Raw genomic sequence first — 7,315 nt, 5'->3', positions numbered from 1 at the left:
GAGGGGTAAGGATTTGTTTGGAAAGAGTGCTGCTGAGTTGTGTTTAGTGCCCAACGTCAAGATCCCGGTGAAGTTCAAAGTGCATGACTTTGAAAAATATAAAGGGAATACTTGTCCACTAAGTCATCTAGTTATGTATGCTCGTAAGATGTCTACTCAGACCAATAATGATCAACTGTTGATTCATTATTTCCAGGACAGTTTAATCGTTGTTGCGCTCCATTGGTATATGGGGTTGGATAGTTGATCACACCGAATTGTCATACCCCAATTTGGTCCGGGCATATTTAAATTTTCATAGAATTGATTTCATTTTTATTTTGCATCATATGCACAGCATGGCATACATTTCATCACGAGAATACCTCACCTTAGTTTCTTATCACTATTATGTCATTTCCGTATTACATAGAAACATGCATTTCATGAAACCCATTTTTGTCCGGTGTGATTTATTATACGAATACGAGGAAAAGGACATGATGAAAGGATGTTACATAGGGTGGAATAATAGGTTGAAGCAAGGCCATTCATTCATAGAAAATCCAAAGTGTAAGTTCATTTCATTCAAAGCACTAAATGTTATTCATTACATATAAGTGTCCATACATGAGGAAAATACAAAAAAAAATAAACTTTCAACCAAGGGTTAACTTTGATCAAAGGTAGACTCTTTTAGTCAAAATACAACCAAAGTCAACTTAATTATGTCACAACTCAAGAACCATAATTCCTCTTCTCACCCCTTCATAATCCGTCCTTGGTCCACTAGTATTTCACGTTGGAACTAAATGTTGGGGATTTCAAAATAAACATGGGTCACATACCAAATCATCCTTTCATTTACAAATACAACATATATAAACACCTGCTTCAATTACAACCAATACATTTCAAACCATTACAAAATGTGGTCACTTTTGTCTATTTCCATGAGTACATAATCTACAAGAAAGTTGCCAAAGCATGGGCAGAGTGAACAAATAAGGAGCAAGTCGCTATTACCATTGGATTTCACATATAAACATCATGAGGTTTGAGTTGCCAAGCCTTAAATTACATTAGTAGAACCAGAAGTTCTAGACCTACAAACATAAGCGTTTCAAATTTAAAAAAAAACAACAACTCGTGCAGTCGGTTATGATCAGTCCTAAGGCCTAAATTACAAACGCCAAAACCGCAATCTCACGATGCGCCAAACTGCAAGGTCATACGCTGCAGCACCCGTAGAACCTGCAGCAACAACATGCCAAGTAAAAATCGACGTCCCAAACAGTCCAAGATTAAAATCAATACCAGCAACTACCGGCAGTAGTCACAACAGAGGAATAGTTCATAGCAGTTAGGGCCAAAGAAATAGCAGAGAGAAAATGTTACGAAAGGAAATATATTGGTCCAAAGAAATCAGACTCTTGACATCTCAGCTTGGCCATCACATACTTGCAGCATAATCCAGGCTACACTGCCACCCAAGCCATGACCAAGAACAACAACCAAACAACAACATGCACAAAACTAAGCAGTGGCACATCAGTGAAAAGAAACCAAAGCTGCGAGCGAAGCCACAACACCGAGCCGATGCACAAAACGTAAGGCCAAAAGTCAGACGCTGTTACAAGCACAAATCATTTACAGTTTAGTTTTGGGTTGCCATGAATGAGGCCAAATAGCATAAACCAAATGCAGTCACCTGTTGGTAATTCAAACATCAGTGAAATCCACTGCATCGTTAACCTGCGACATATCCACAAACAACAATGAACAATAAAATGCAAGAGTAAATCGAAATGAGAAATTCAGTTCCAAAGGGATAATTCACATTGTCACAATTTACCTAGCTGTATGAATGTCGCATTATCGCCTGCTATCATTGTTGGTATTGAGCACAGGGTTGGCAACGCTTTGGTGAGTTGAAATGATAGCATCCCAATGCACTAAACTGCAACACTTCATGCTGCACGTCCGTTGATTAACCGTTAAGATCAAAACGTGAATCCGATGACAGTTTGCGAAAGGCAGCATCCCACATGATACAACAGTGATCCAAGCTACCAAAACCAGAACATATGATATTCCAAAGCAAATGGCATAATGGATGCCATAGGAATCATGCAAGCAGAACCATGACAGATGTTGAACCATGAAAAGAAAACCGGTTACCAAACCATCAACATGGAGTGAATTTGCTTGTGCCATTATCGTACAACACCATGAGATACATGGTTTAAGCTTTATGGTTGTGATACCAGCAACATTGCCAATCCTCTTGGAAGCTTGCCGCCAAACCGAGCCTACATGTAACCTGAGAAGAAAACAAAGTCATTAGCATTACAAGATAACCGGAATCAATCACAATTTTTCCAATCAGTATTAAGATACACCAGCATTAATAACTAGACCATAATATGAATGGAAGGAGGTTTCAAACTGGACTTTAACCTAAGAAGGTGCATTATAATCTGAATAGTTTATAGCAAACCAAAAAGCATAGTTGGTATTGGATCAATAGCATGTTGACTTACCGAGCCGCGAAGGTCACACTTCCGTGTCTTGGATATGTAGAATATCAAGTGGTTCCCGCAGACCTGCAGGAATCAACCAACCCCTATCAATGTCCTGTGATAGCGACAAAGTCAGCATCTGCGTATCAGCTCAAAGTGATAGCATATCGGCTCGAAATGATATTCCTGTTACCAAAAATAAACGAGGGTTAAAGACACGTCCAATAAATTCTGAAACTTTCATGTTCCAAAGCATGGCATGAACAATGAAAAATTGACGTTTGGACTTTCAAACTGAAAATCAAAGTTTGAGGGAATATTGGAGTACTTAAAAATCAGTCAAATAAGTACATGAAAATGGTTTGTTAATACTAATAGGGACCACCCAAATTGACAGATACAAATACCTCACTACAGACAAAAATACAAGATTGAATTTGCTTTCAACAAGTTGAAGATTTACCTTTGGTCCACACCAAATCTGAAGAAAAATTCCATCTAACGGATTGATCCTATCCAAGATTTGCCAGCTCATGAAGGATAAGGACGGATGAACCTCGTACAAGAACTCTATATAAGAACCATTTGATGACTGAAGCAGGGACTCCTTCCTAAAGCGTCGTCACTCTGCCAAAAATCCACAAAAGCCACTAAAGCTCTAAAAAACGAAAAAACTTGCTAAAAAGTTTTCAAATGGATGAGCTAAGCCAAGAGAGTTAAAGATTTAGCAAATCGAACCCAGAAAATCCCAAAGGAATAAGAAGAGGGTAGGAGTCAGTGGCAAAGTAGAAGAGAAGAGTCGTACCTCGTCGAAGAAACCCGTTTGGGCTAGAGTCTTCGCTGGAACTCACAAGATCTCATCAAATTCAAAGGTTTCGGAACCTCCGAGTGGGTAACTATTTATTGTATCTTCTTTTGACCGTTTCATCCGCGATTCTCGTCCATTAGGTATCGGTTGTAATGGCTGGCTACCTCTGTATTCAACCAAACCCGTCGTACATTGTAGTTAAGAGTTTTTGTTAATCTCCTCTGTTGGCAGGGTTTGTTTTGTACATGTTTAAAATCATCACTTGTTTGGATCTGGTTTCATGGATTCTCTTGGGATACCCTTCTGTTGGATTCGTAGGTAAGAGGAAAGGTTGATTTATAAATTAGGAGGGGAACAAACTGGGTAGATCTCGTTGTGGGTTTATGTGTTTATTCTGTTGTCAATGGTAATGGTTCCTAAGTATAGTTAATGTTGATTAATGATTTAGTAATGAGAATAGGTAATGTTAGTAGGTTTAATGTGCATTAAGTGTCGATAGAGATTCCCAAGAAGAAGTGCCACACGTCTTCTTCCATGAAGGCCAAAAGCCACTCACGGCTGCGCTTAGGGCAGCTGTACAACGGCCCACTCAGATGTTGTCACACAGATCGGACCGGTACAAGCAGGCGTTAGGCTTAAAGCCCACCGACCCATTGCTTTTTTTGTTCATCCTGTTCGGTTGCTTCAGTTAAAAAAAAGGGGTTTTGGGCCTTAGGGCCCATTACGAATTTTTGGCATATGTTGGGACTTTACCCCCTATTTACTTCCCATACACCTTGTCTATTTAGTTTAATTAATTTCTTATTTCATATGTATATAAAATTCAATAATTAATTAATATACATTCTAAAAATATTTCAATTAATCTTTAAATGAAAAGGAGAATAACGAGCATCCGCTTTATTATCTCTCGATTATTTGGATAATTGGCGTACGCCACATTGTTCGAATTTTCGTCATTTAATTAAAACATCAAACCATCACATTTCAAATCATTTATTTCAAATCAACTACAAATTCGAAATTCTTTTAATTATTTCCGATAATAAGAGGATGGGAGGCGTTCGCCTCACTATCTTTCAATTATTCGAATAATTGGCGTACGCCACATTGCTCAAATATTCGTCATCAAATTAAAACCACAATCGAATAAATTCAAATCACCTTTTATATCAAACACAATTTCAAAATAAACTTTACAAATTAAACTTCAAATGGAGAGAATGGGAGGCGTTCGCCTCATCATTCCTTGGTTATTTGAATAATTGGCATACGCCACATTGTTCAAATCATCGACTTCTCAAAACCTACCAATTCAAAATTCAAACTATTTTCGCAAATCAAATACAACTTCCAAAAACATATTTTTTTTAAATTAAACTTCGGATGATAAAAGATGGGAGGTGTTCGGCTCACCATCTCTCGATTATTTGAATAATTGGCGCTCGCCACATTGTACAAATCATCGACTTCCGGTTAATACATCTTAACTAAACTTGGATAAAGGAATAGGTGGCCCTCGCCTCATTATTCTTTCAATAAGCAAGTAGGAGGCGTACGCCTCACTACCATGCATATTCAACATCCGCAAACAAACTTTCAAAAAATAATTCGAACGAAAAAGGGGTAAAAGGCGGTCGCCTTATTATTCCTCGAAAGAATTGGACGATTGGTGTGCACTATATTGCTCAATCTTTCGTCGTTCTTCAAAACATCTCAAACAAATCAAGCTAACTTCTCGCCCCCGGGCGATCGAAACCAACCAAACAACACCCGAACACATCAATCCAACTCGTCACCCCCGCGTGACCAAAACTCTTTCAAAAAGAACACTGTTAATCCTTTCTAATGCGCACAACAAACCAGTGCTAGAGCCTCCACCGAGAGTAGACAAGCCAGTGTTTAGCCGTTAGAACGTCGACCTACACAGTCGTTCATCAAAACAAAACACACCAAATATTTGTAGTAGCCCGAACTACGAATGCTCTGATTTCCTTATTGCACTATAAGGATACGTAGGCAAGAGATTGTTGTATCTTCGCGAGCACACTAATAAAAAACCTCTCATTTCCCCATCTTGAGGTCTTCACCCATATCTATCATCAATTCTAATTACTCGAAGCAAGCATATAACATTCAATTAACAGTCAAATAGCAAAATCAGACTAAAAGGTTCCCGTTGAGTACAACGGACGTGAGGGGTGCTAATACCTTCCCCTTGCGTAATCGACTCCCGAACCCAAATTTGGTTGCGACGACCATTATTCTATTTTCCTAAAGGTTTTCTCGATATTTTCCTATTCCTTCATTAGGATAAATAAAGTTCGGTGGCGACTCTGTTTCGAACTATCATTTTTTCCGCGTCCTATCAGGAGGGATCGCATTTTTTTTGAGGTGTGACAGATTGGCGACTCTGTTGGGGACCCTGCTCCAAGCAAGAGAGAGTCTAGCCTAGCTTAGTCTGATTTCGCTATGACTGTTAGAAGATGTTCCTATCTTCCGTACTTGTTTCTCTGTATTTTATTATGTTGCTTGTATGTAATGTGTTTTGATACTTTAATATAGGGCTTGATGTTTTCTGTAAGATAAGCTCCATACCCGAGCTTCGAGAAAAACTTAGAACTCGGAGTTGTGTAGTATTGAACCGAGGGGTGTACACCTCATTGGGACAATACGAAGACTCCACCTGGAGTAGATCTGTTTGGAGTTTCCATCACAATATGGCTAGCCCATTATTGTGGGGAGGTTCTAAATACGATTCGTGACTCTAGGGACCTCGCCGTAAACCCAAGTTTTGTTTTCATGATTGGCGATTATGTAGTATTGAACTGAAGGGTCTACACCCTGTTCGAACAATACGAGAATCCCACTTAGATTAGATCATTTCAGAACTCCCATCACAATGTGGCTAGCCCACCATTGCGAGGAAGTTTTGAACCTGATCCGTGAGTCTAAGTTCCTTCCTTGAAAACATAACTTTAGCACCTACCTTTGGGAATTTCTAGTAATCAGAGAACCTCTGTTTCTTCCTTTTATCCTGACGTACTTGACGCGTGATTGATCTTGAATATTTGTATTCCTCTGCCAAAAACATGGAAAAATTTCATGCATTTGCATACCATAAGCATGCATCGCATATCATTGTCCAGAAACAAAAACTTACATCATATTCTCCCCTTGTCCAGTAAACGCTGACTACTCGACACCGGTACGAGACACGCCGCAACTACAAGATGACACTCGAACAACTTGAAGCCAACCAAGTTTCGATGAGGACAGACATTGACTCCATACAGGTAAAGATGGATCATTTACTTGAGACCATGTTGCTCTTAGCCCAGAAGGAGAAGGATGTCGAGACTAGCGCCGAAGCCAGAAGAGTTGTTGCTCAATTTGGATCACCATCGCTTAGCATCCCTGGAGAGACTAACCTTAATGGTAATCTTGCCCAGCCCAGAGGAGGACCGATCCCTATTCCGATCCCAATGGTCAATGTAAACCCTCATGAGCATTCTGCTACATCTGCATGACATGGATCCATGATAGGTGACGAGGATCCATATGACGCCTTCTTCATGCCACAACCCGTCAAACCTGTTGTTGGAGGTTTCCCAGACCCAGCTGTTGAGAGACTCCATGCTCTGGAGGAAAATTTTAACTCCTTGGAGGTTCACACTACTCTCGGTTTGGACGCCGTTGATATGTGCCTGGTGCTAGGACTCTTTATTCCACAAAAATTCAAGGTCCCGGACTTTGACAAGTACAAAGGGATCAGCTGCCCAAGAACACACCTCAGAGCTTACTACCGCAAGATGGTTGCCCACATCAGTAATGATCAACTCCTGATTCATTAATTCCTAGATAGCCTCAGTGGGGAATCCCTGGAGTGGTACATGCAACTAGAGAGAGGTCAGGTCCAATCATGGAGAGACCTTGCTGAAGCCTTCCTTAGGCATTATCAGTACAAAACTGATCTAGCACCCAACCGTACCCAGCTGCAAGACAT

The 7,315-nt window shown here is 40.0% G+C and overlaps 1 long non-coding RNA gene across 2 annotated transcripts; it reads right to left on the bottom strand.

The window, feature by feature from the left end:
• Positions 1 to 824: 824 nt before the first annotated feature.
• Positions 825 to 4,142, bottom strand: LOC127119102 (uncharacterized). 2 transcript variants are annotated; one of them, XR_007802627.1, is made up of 7 exons: positions 3,307 to 4,142; positions 2,965 to 3,128; positions 2,523 to 2,687; positions 1,835 to 2,302; positions 1,691 to 1,734; positions 1,378 to 1,609; positions 825 to 1,233 (listed from the first exon to the last, which is right to left on the bottom strand). It is a non-coding gene; the product is annotated as an uncharacterized LOC127119102 (long non-coding RNA). The 2 variants fall into 2 exon arrangements; XR_007802626.1 differs by having other exon boundaries at positions 825 to 1,609.
• Positions 4,143 to 7,315: the final 3,173 nt, after the last annotated feature.

Source organism: Lathyrus oleraceus, chromosome 2, assembly GCF_024323335.1.
Source record: "Lathyrus oleraceus cultivar Zhongwan6 chromosome 2, CAAS_Psat_ZW6_1.0, whole genome shotgun sequence".
NCBI classification, from domain to species: Eukaryota; Viridiplantae; Streptophyta; class Magnoliopsida; order Fabales; family Fabaceae; genus Lathyrus; species Lathyrus oleraceus.
Note: the sequence above shows the minus strand (reverse complement) of the source record. Positions and strands in the feature narration are given on the sequence as shown.